This window comes from Leptonychotes weddellii, chromosome 5, assembly GCF_054177405.1.
Source record: "Leptonychotes weddellii isolate Sample4059 chromosome 5, ASM5417740v2, whole genome shotgun sequence".
In the NCBI taxonomy this organism is placed as follows: domain Eukaryota; kingdom Metazoa; phylum Chordata; class Mammalia; order Carnivora; family Phocidae; genus Leptonychotes; species Leptonychotes weddellii.
In genome coordinates, this window is record NC_138373.1 from 42,066,432 (window position 1) to 42,077,499 (window position 11,068).

Below are 11,068 nucleotides of genomic sequence, written 5' to 3' on the forward strand. Positions count from 1 at the left end.
CCTGGGTGGCTCAGTTGGTTAAGCGACTGCCTTCGGCTCAGGTCATGATCCTGGAGTCCCTGGATCGAGTCCCGCATCAGGCTCCCTGCTCGGCGGGGAGTCTGCTTCTCCCTCTGACCCTCCCCCCTCTCATGTGCTCTCTTTCTCTCGTTCTCTCTGTCTCAAATAAATAAATAAATAAAAATCTTAAAAAAAAAAAAAAAAAAAAAAAAAAAAAGAATCACAAGGTCTGTGGAAACATGAAAAATGTTTACAGTGTAATCTAGAGGAAAAAATCAGATTACATAACCATATCAACAGTATAAGGTAAAAATACAGACACATGGACATAAGAACTAGGGAAAAAAACATGAAAAATGAAAAGAATGGGTGGTTGGTTTACGGTGATATCTCTTCTTAAAATATTTTATTTACTCTTATTGAAATGCTGTTTGTTCAATAAAGACATTAAGAAAGGAGGGAGAAACAGGTTGCCATTGTAAAAGAAAGGAAAGAAAATCATTGTCATTAGCAGTTAATCATTTCCAAGCCTAACCACTAACTGAAATACACTCAACCAACAAGAAGCAACAGTAGCTGGTCCAGCGAGGTTTTACAACAAAACCACCAGTAACAGAGAACTCTGAAGCAGGTCAAAGGATTTTTATTTTCAGTTCTTCGACATAATCTAACCATGAGGTTGCCAATGTACCCCGTACCCAGGCTGACTCTGAAACTTGGCGGCATACGAATCATGTACACACCCTCTCCTCATTTCTAACTAAGGAGGATAGTCCCCAGTCTTCTGGAATCAAAGCATGCCTGTTCCCCCCACCCCCCTTAAAGGAAATACCTACTTGTGAACGGAAAGTTGAATTGGAACAAAGCTGGGTTTTTTGAAAGGGGACCACAGAACTGGGATCCTGTCTTTGTCTTCCCCTTCCTACTGTTTCCCCTCTGTGTCTCAACTCTTTTTGGCCTTCAGTCTGCTCTTTTCCCAAATCTGTCCCAACTGGTTTCTGCAGGGGTCCAAGGTCAAGAAAAAGGAGTTTTCCTTTCTTCATCTTGTAGGACTCTGCAATTCTACTGTAGGCCATGGGGCTGGGGCTTATGATGTTCATTTTGAGGACATCTTTACCAATTGGATCAGCAATTCCTTGAGCAAAAGCATCTCCCACAACTTCTAGCACTGTGCTAAATATATGGTTAGCACTTAACGAACATCTGATGCAGGGAATTAGGAGACGGGAGGCCTGGGGGTGGGAGCCTGAGCTGGCTGTGCTGAGGACAAGGAGGCCTGGGCTGTAGTCCCAACCTGGTCACTATCTAGCTACATGGTTTGGGAGAGTTTCTGAAATTCCCAGTATTGGCAAACGATAATACAGGTCAGAGAGGCCCTCTGTGCCAGCTCTTGGTAGGAAACGGCTCCCCGAGTAACTGAAGGGTGGGCCAAGGGTCCCAAAATTTTAGCGTCAGACTCATTAGAGTTAGGGGCTTTATCCTGCTCTTCTACTTGAGACTGCCAACCGATGGCTAAGCTAGCCAAGGCAGAGACTGAAGAGGAAAAGGTGGGTTGTTGTCCATTTATTTTCTTTTTCTCTCCCTTGAATTTGTACCCTGAAGCCCCAGGTTCCTCTGTCTAGCTGTTCTGAGATTCAAGCCCTCCCCAAGCCCTCTGGGCTCCCCCTTCGGTCCCTCCTTTACTCCATTCTCCTTTTTGAGTGTCTATGAGGCCATTGTTCTAATCTGGGCCAGCTACTTCTTCCTTCCCTGGTCTCACATTTTTATCTACTTATATGGCCTTGTGGTTCTCTGGGACCCCTGACAACTTCGCATAATTGCTACAGTTTCTTACAACTTTGGCTTTTTTTTTTTTTTTCCCCCTCAATCAAAAGGCCTAAGGAGGAAATGGACTTCGGCTCCATATATCTCAGGAGCCCGGGATATCTTGGGAGTCTAGTTACACCCACTTTTTACCTATTTTACCAACCACTGATTTTTATCCAGGGAGAAGATTTGCAGAAGTAGAAATAGAGAATGCAGTTTTCTAATTTCTTCTGATAATGATTTGCTGAAGTTATCAACTAATCACAAAGTGTAACACATCATATTTTATTTTAATATGGTTTCCTAAACAGCCTCTTGCTCTCTCTTGACCCTTGCTCTTCATGGATTCCTCTCCTTTCTGGAATGCCTCCCATTGGCTCCCCACCCAATCCTGCAAATGTCACTTCCTCCATGGTCCTGGTCAAGTAGGTAAGTGCTATTCATACCTCTGATGGAGCCCTCATCTCTGTGTTTACATGTCTTTCTCACTAAACCAAGACCCAATGAAGGACAGGCTGCGTGTTTTATTCATCTTTAGATGCTTTGTCAGCATCCAGTATGTCATCCAAGCTTGAGAAATATTTAATGAATAAATAAGGAAAACTCAGAATGGTATGCTTTCCATATTGCACATTTCACTGAAAATTTGTATAACACCAGCCTGCGTGACCAGTGACTGGACGCAAGACCACAGAGTACTGACCTCTCTGGAGGTAAATATTTTCAAAGAAAAACATAATATTGACTCCTCAATTGCCAAAAACATTTTAGCCCATAATTATCTATCTTTGTAAGAGTTATTACAAGAACTGGGGGAAAACAAGTGAATTTTAGACCCTCAATATAATACTCTATGGGATGCTCAATCTTCTCTCAGACTATTGAATTCCTGATAGACTTGAATTCTACATGGTGAGGGAAGCAAGTTCTAATCCAACAATTCCCCACTCTTACCTCTATTTCTCTATCCCAGACACCTTTGCTCCTTCAAGGATCTCCCCTCAAAAAATCTGCTTTCAGAGACTGCTGCAATCTGTCTCCAAACACACACATAAGAAGCATCTCCCTCCCTTCAAAAATTTTAAGGTCTGTATGTAGTAATATAATTTTAATATTCTCTAGGTCCTCAGAAGGCACAATTAGCACTAATCTTGCCTTATTTTCTCTTGCCAGTTCTTCACTGTTTGGTATTAGCTGTAGGTGGGGTCTTTATCTTTATCTTTATCTTCTATATCTTTATCTTCTATATCTGCATTAATGTGTGATTCAAAGCCAGCAAACAATTCTAGAGAAATATTTGTCAGCTGAACAATGCTTTGTCCCTGTAGAAATGCTTGTTAAACAGTGAACAATCGCAGTGCAAAGTTAAGAATCATTTTTATTTTCTTTTGGAAGGATTCCTAGAGAAACAAGTGGCATCCTAATTTTCTGGGCTTTAACGTGGGACCACAGAAGACTTGGAATAGCACAGAGGATCCACTGATGCCATCACGGAGATGGACATTCAGTTCAACCTGCCTCGGTGCCCGATATTAATGCCCCATCCTGCTACTGTCTCTGACTCCAGGGCATGAAGACAGAAGCCAGCGAAACTGCAGTTGATCTACAGGGTGTGTTTCCTCCCTGAAGACCTGCCGGATCCTTTCCAGACAGATGTTGGGAGATGTCCAGAGAACTTTCACTGAAAGCCACAGGTGTGTCTTTGGAAGGCTCTTGGCTAAAACAAAACAGTGTTGGTTTTGTGGTTGATGCTGAGAGATATATTGTACTCCATGAATCAGACCTAAAAACAGAGCTGTCATCAAGTTCTTTCAGTGGTGCTCATGGGGTTGTTGCCTGCTGGCAAGCAAGAAAGCCTCCTGTCTATGTAACATATGCATCAGGTTTGGATCTCACAGGTGCGGACTTGCTGAACAAAAATATGTAATCCTTTCTTCCTTACATCTCAAGGTTTTCCCATACTGAGTTCCCATTCTCTTGCCAATTCATGATAAGCCATCAATATGGGGTTTTTTTAATTAAATTATTTAAATAATTTAATAATTAAATTAAATTATTATTTTTCTTAGTCAATTTAGGGTTCTTTGCCTTCTTACCTATCCATTGGATTGCTTCTAAATTCCATTAAGTCATCAGGTAATGGAGTGGAGGTATAAAGGAGGAGCCTCTGGTCCTTGGTCACCATCTGTGTTATGGACAGAATGTTCGTATCCCCCCTCCAAATTAATTATGTTGAAGCCTTAATCCCCAATGTGATGGTATTTGGAGGTGGAGCCTTTGGGAGGTAATTAGGGTTAGATGAGGTCATGAGGGTGGGGTTCCCATGATGGGATTCACGTCCTTCTAAGAAGAGCTGTGTAAGGACCCAGTGAGAAAGCCACCATTAACAAACTAAGAAGAAAATTCTCACCAGGAACTGAATTGGCTAGCACCTTGATCTTAGACTTCCAGCCTTTAGAACTATAAGAAATAATGTTGTTTCAGCCACCCAGTATGTAGTATTTTGTTATAGCAGCCTGCTACTGACTAATCCAACCTATCCATGTTGACATGCATCATCCCATCTGGTTTAGGACCATATGTCTACCTCTGTGCTGGACTCCACTCAGTGACTCAAGTGCCCATAGAGCCTCTGGTTATAAGGTTTATCTCCATCCACCCAAGTCCCCTCCTTCCATTCACAAGGCCCTTCCAGGTCTGCTGACTTTCAGCATCACATGCCTACCATCGTCAATCACCTAGGGAAACCTAGACTCTTCCTCTCTCCATTAGGACCTCCACTGGACTTACTGAGGAGTTCTTAGACGTGACCCCCAAAGCACAATCCATACAAGCAAAAAATCATTAAATTATACTTCACCAAACTCAAAACTTTTGCTTATAAAAATACCTCACTAAAAGGATAAAAAGACAAGCTACAGACTGGAAGAAAACATTTGCAAATCACTTATCTAACAAACCACTTGTCTGACTTATCTCATACCTAGACTATATAAAGAACTCTCCAAACTCAACTGTAAACAAACAATCCTATTAGAAAATTGACAAAAGACATGAACAGACATTCACAAAGAGCATATATGGATTGCAGATAAAGACATGAAAAGATGTTCAATATCTTCAGCTATCAGGGAAATGCAAATTAAAACCACAACAAAATCTCACTACACACCTATCAGAAGCACTACAATAATTTTTTTTAAAAACTGACAATACCAAATGCTAGCAAAGATGCAAAAAAAACCTGGATCTCTCAGAATTGAGGGTGGAAATGTAAAATGATACAACCACTTTGGAAAATAGTGTGGAAATGTCTTTAAAACAAACAAACAAAACATACATTTACCATACAACCCAGGAATCCCACTCTTACACATTTATCCCAGAGAAATAAAAACACAAAACCTGTGCATGAATATTCATAGCAGCTTTATTTGTAAAGAAGACCAAAAAAATGGAGATAATCCAAATGTTCTTCCAAGGGTAAATGATGAAACAAGCTATGGTACGTTCACCCTCATGGAATATTACTTTGGCAATAAAAAGGAACAAAGTACTGATACATCCAACATCTTGAATGGATCTCAAGGACATTATGCTGAGTGAAAAAGCCAGTCCCAAAAGGTTGCATACCGTATGATCCCATTTATATGATGTTCTTGAAATAATAAACTTACAGAGGGATGCCTGGGTGGCTCAGTCAGTTAAGCGTCTGCCTTCAGCTCAGGTCATGATCCCCGGGTCCTGGGATCGAGTCCCACATCGGGCTCCTTGCTCAGTGGGGAGCCTGCTTCTCCCTCTTCCTTCCGTCCCCCCTGCTTGTGGTCTCTCTCTGTCCTTCTCTCTCTCTGACAAATAAATAAACAAAATCTTTAAAAAATAATAATAAACTTACAGAAATAAAGAAGAGATTAGTGTCTGCCAGGGTTTAGGGATGTGAGGAGGAGCTGGAGGAGGGAGGGACTGGGTATAATTACACAAGGGTAAGAGTTTGAGGCACATCTTTGTGGTGATAGAACACTTCTGCATCCTGGCTGTGGTGGTGGTTACACGAATCTACATGTGTGATAAACTGCAGACAATTGAGCACACACACATATGCACGTAAGACTGGTGAAATCTGTGTTAAATCTGTGGAGTACCAATGACAATGTCCTTGATTTTGATATTGTGCTATAGTTATACGAGATCTTACAAGTGAGGAAACTAAATGAAGGGTACATGGACAGAATGTATTATTTTTACAACTTCCTGTGTATCTATAGTTGTCTCAAAATAAAAGTTAGAAAATAAAGTTTGTTATACTCCATGTTCTTGTGAAAAATGGGGCTCATGGTGGAGAAGGGGCAGGGAGAGGAGGGAACGGCCTTTTCCTGCTATTTTTCCAGTAACTCTGTGTGTGTGTGTGCACATGTGCACGTGTGTGGTCTTCTTCTACCTTCTCTATACCATAGTTACTTTTATTTTGATCCGTGTAATGAAAAATAGAAAAGAATGTCAACATATCTTGGTTTATTCTATCAACTAGACGTGACATACCTAGTAGAGGAAACTGTTGACCAATGAAATCCTACTGTACACATTCATTTCTCATCTCTGCCACTGGTTATATAGAGTATCTTTTAAAAAAAATATTGCCATGGCTTTACCACCATTTAAGTGAAAATACCAGTACATGCCCCCTTCTATCAGGAGTCCTGCTAAGATAACTTTATAAACACAAGAGGGAAATCCAACTTTCTTCTCTTAATACAGCCATATTCCAACATTATGCTCAGTGTTGTGTATGACCTATCTTATTTTCTCCTCAGGACAATCTCCAACACAGATAAAAATATGATTTTATGAAGGTGAAGTAACTTCTTCAGGTGTTGAAAATGGTAGAGCTGGGATTTAATAAATCCATAACTATCTGAACTTCAAAACAGCTACATGGCTGCCCAAAGAAAATGAAAATACAAGTTCAAAAAGATATAAGCACCCCATGTTTATTGTAGTGTTATTTACGATAACCAAGATATAGGAGCAGCCCAAGTGTCCACTGAGAGACAAATAAAATAGATGTACTACACACACACACACACACACACACACACACTCACTGGAACATTCCTCGGCCACAGTAGTAAGAGCAGTCAGCTTTATCCAAAGTCCACCTATTTAAACGTTAATCTCATCCAAAAAACATCCTCACAGAAACGTCCAGAATAATGTTTGACCAAATATCTGGGCACCGTGGCCCAGCCAAGTTGACACATAAGGTCAACCATCACAGTGCCTATGTCGGGTCATAGCTGTGTCTTTCCTGGCCCTTACCTCTCATCTCCCTCCCTGTGTATCCTAGAGGATATGCCTGATGAGAGGACAAGGACCAATTTAGGGAAAGAGAGGAGAGCCATCCACTCCCATGGAGGGCTTCGAGCCTAATGCAAGACCAAGCAATAACCCAGGCTCTTTGAGAGCTCCCAACGCTTACTTATGAATTTTGTGTTCAACTTCTTCACCCTCACTAGAAGTGATAGTTGTACCACACTGTGAATGTGCTAAATGCCACCAAATCATTCATGTTAAAATGCTTGATTTTATGTTATGTGAATTTCACCTGAATTTAAAACAAATTACATTTATAAAAACAAAAACAAAACCCAGCTTTCACATACTCCGATAGTGCTAATACGGTGAACTGACATTTAGGGGAACTTGGAACTATGAATTTGCAACAAGTACAAGTATGCTGGGGTGAAAATGTAGAGAAAATAAGGAAATAACGGAAATGTGTTTTTCCTGTGAAAAGTGGTCATCATGGGCTCTCATGCTAGTCTTTCTTTTACTTCTGTTTTGAAATTTTCCATAAGAATTTTTTGTAACCATAATTGTGTATTTTAACTTTATCTTTTTATAGTTATTAAGTGTTTAATTTTAATTCCAGTATAGTTAGCATGCAGTATTATATTAGTTTTAAGTGTGCAATATAATGATTCAGCAACTCTATACATTACTCAGTGCTCATCATAAGTAAGTGTCCTCTTGATAAGTATATGCTAAGTGCACTCTTGATCCCCATCATTTATTTCACCCATCCCCCCACCCACCTTCCCTCTGGTAACCATTAATTTGTTTTCTTTTTTTTTAAAGATTTATTTATTTATTTGAGAGACCGAGAAAGTACATGAGAGGGGGGAGGGTTAGAGGGAGAAGCAGGCTCCTCGCCGAGCAGGGAGCCCGATGCGGGACTCGATCCAGGGACTCCAGGATCATGACCTGAGCTGAAGGCAGTCGCTCAACCAACTGAGCCACCCAGGCGCCCACCATTAGTTTGTTTTCTATAGTTAAGAGCCTGTTTCCTGGTTTGCGTGTGTCTCTCTCTCTTCCTCCTTTGTTCATTTGTTTTGTTTCTTAAATTCCGCATGTGAGTGAAATCATATGGTATTTGTCTTTCTCTGACTGACTTATTTTGCTTAGCATAATACTCTCTAGCTCCATCATGTTGTTGCAAATGGCAAGATTTCATTCTTTTTTATGGCTGAATAATATATACCACATCTTCTTTATCCATTCATCAGTCGATGGACACTTGGGGTGCTTCCATAATTTAGCTAATGTAAATAATGCTGCAAAATAAACATGGGGTGCATGTATCCTTTTGAATCAGTGTTTTCATATTCTTTGGGTAAATACCCAGTAGTGCGATTACTGGATCATAGGGTAGTTCTATTTTTAACTTTTTGAGGAAACCCCATACTGTTTTCCACAGTGGCTACACCAGTTTGCATTCCCACCAAGTCCATAAGGTTCCCTTTTTCCACATTCTTACTAACATCTGTTGTTTCTTATGTTTTTGATTTTAGCCATTCTGACAGGTGTGAGGTGGTATCTCATGGTAGTTTTGATTTGTATTTCCCTGATGATGAGAGATGTTGAGCATCTTTTCATGTGTCTGTTGGCCACCTGGATGTCTTCTTTGGAGAAATGTCTGTTCATGTCTTCTGCCTATTTTTTACTTAGATTATTTGGTTTTCACGGTGTTGAGTTAAGTTCTTTATATATTTTGGATACTAACCCTTTATCAGATATGTCATTTGTAAATATCTTTTCCCTTCAGTAGGTTGTCTTTTAATTGTGTTGATTGTTTCTTTTGCTGTACAGAAGCTTTCTTTTTTTAATTTTTTTTTAAGTTTTTGTTTATTTATCTGACAGAGAAAGAGATACCGAGAGCAGGAGCAAAAGTAGGGGGAGTGGGAGAGAGAGAAGCAGGCTTCCCACGGAGCAGGGAGCCCGATGTGGGGCTCAATCCCAGGACCCTGGGATCATGACGTGAGCCGCAGGCAGACGCTTAAGGACTGAGCCACCCAGGGGCCCCTGTGCAGAAGCTTTTTTATTTTGATGTAGTCCCAATTGTTTATTTTTGCTTTTGTTTCCCATGCCTCAGGAGCCATATCTAGAAAGATGCTGCTATGGCCAATGTCAGAGAAATCACTGCCTGTGTTCTTTTCTAGGATTTTTATGGTTTCAAGTCTCACGTTTACGTCTTTCATCTAGTTTGAGTTTATTTTTGTGTATAGTGTTAGGAAGTGGACCAGTTTTATTCTTTTGCATGTAGCTGTCCGGTTTTCCATAATAAGAATTTTTTTAAAAGACAACCTTGACTCTACCAGACAGGATATTTTTGGCCGCATGTAACAAAATACCTAGTGAACAGTGGCCAACTTCATAATGATATTTATTTTTCACATCACAGGAATTCCAAACAAAAGGTTGTCACCATTGATTCAACTCTCCCATCCAATACCCACATTCCTTTTTTTTTTTTTTCTTTTTTTGAGAGAGAGAGAGCATAAAAGCAGGGGCTGAGGGGCAGTGCAGAGGGAGAGGGAAAGAGAGAATCCCAAGCAGACTCCCTCCTGAGTGTGGAACCCAACATGGGGCTCCATCTCACAACCCTGATATCATGACCTTGAGCCAAAATCAAGAGTCAGACGCTTAACCCACTGAGCCACCCAGGCACCCCCAATACCCACATTCTTTTTATCTTCCTGCTTTGTGTTGGCTTTTCATCCTCTTCCTTGTCACCTTAGGGTCTCAAGAAGATTGCTGTAACTGAAGGTGCTATAACATGCTTAAGACAGGAAAGAGAAGAGACAATCTCCAACTGTGTCAGTCCTTTTTGTCGGGAAAGCAAACACTTTCTCAGAAGCCACCCAGCCAACTTCTCCTTATGTCTAATCTGCTAGAACTGGATCACAGGGCCATTCCCAGCTGCAAACGAGATGGGAAGTCCAATAGATGGTAAAGCAGTGTCCAACTGTCATAATACATATTACCCAATCATGATTCATCACCTTCTTGGCCGGGTCTTGTTGTCCAGGAAGAAGGAGAAATGACTGTTGAGTAAGGAACCAAGTAGGTCTGCCTGGCTGCCTGTTGCCTATTGAATAAACTAGCAGGGCGTCACAGGCCTGCAAGATCATCTAGGTTCATATTCTCTTCCCAGACACGCTTTACTGCAGTTTCCATGCTTAATTCACTCCAGCCTTCTCTAGATCCCACGGACATGTCCATGTGGCCCTGTTTATGAGTCTTTGTTCAGGCTGATAGTTGGCTGAGAATGCTTCCCGCATGTTCCCACCCACTGAACCCCTTGCCATTTGGGGAAGCTCTACTTAAAAGCTACTTTCCCCTTCCAGATTATCATAGTCACCAGCATCATTTGTGTTTCTTCATGGTTTAGTTATTTGAGTGATCTCACCTCTTCTATGAAATTCCTAGATTCTGCAAGGCAGAAACCATGCCTTCCACATTCTCATAGCCTTCTGATTCACCCACAGTGACCAGCACCGTGTCTTACACATAATAAGTACCTAATACTTTTTTGTTCAGTTGAACCCTAGAGTGAGTTCCTTTGTAAACTGGAGAATCAGGTTATAATAATTATGATGAAGACCAGCACTTACATAGCACTATATTCCAGGCAATATCCGAAATGCTTTACAAAGACTGACCCTTCCCAATACTCTGTGAGGTAGATAGTATTATTCCCATTTTACAGATAAAGAAACCAAGGCAAAGAGAAGTTAAGTAACCTTCCCAAGGTTATAGCTAATAAGTGATAGAAACTAAGGGTACAAATTTGGGCTGTTTGGCCCTAAAGTTTATGCTCTTAACCACTCTTGCATAGTGCCATAAAAAGTCTAACAACATGGGCGCGTGGGTGGCTCAGTCGGTTAAGCGACTGCCTTCGGCTCAGGTCATGATCCTGGAGTCC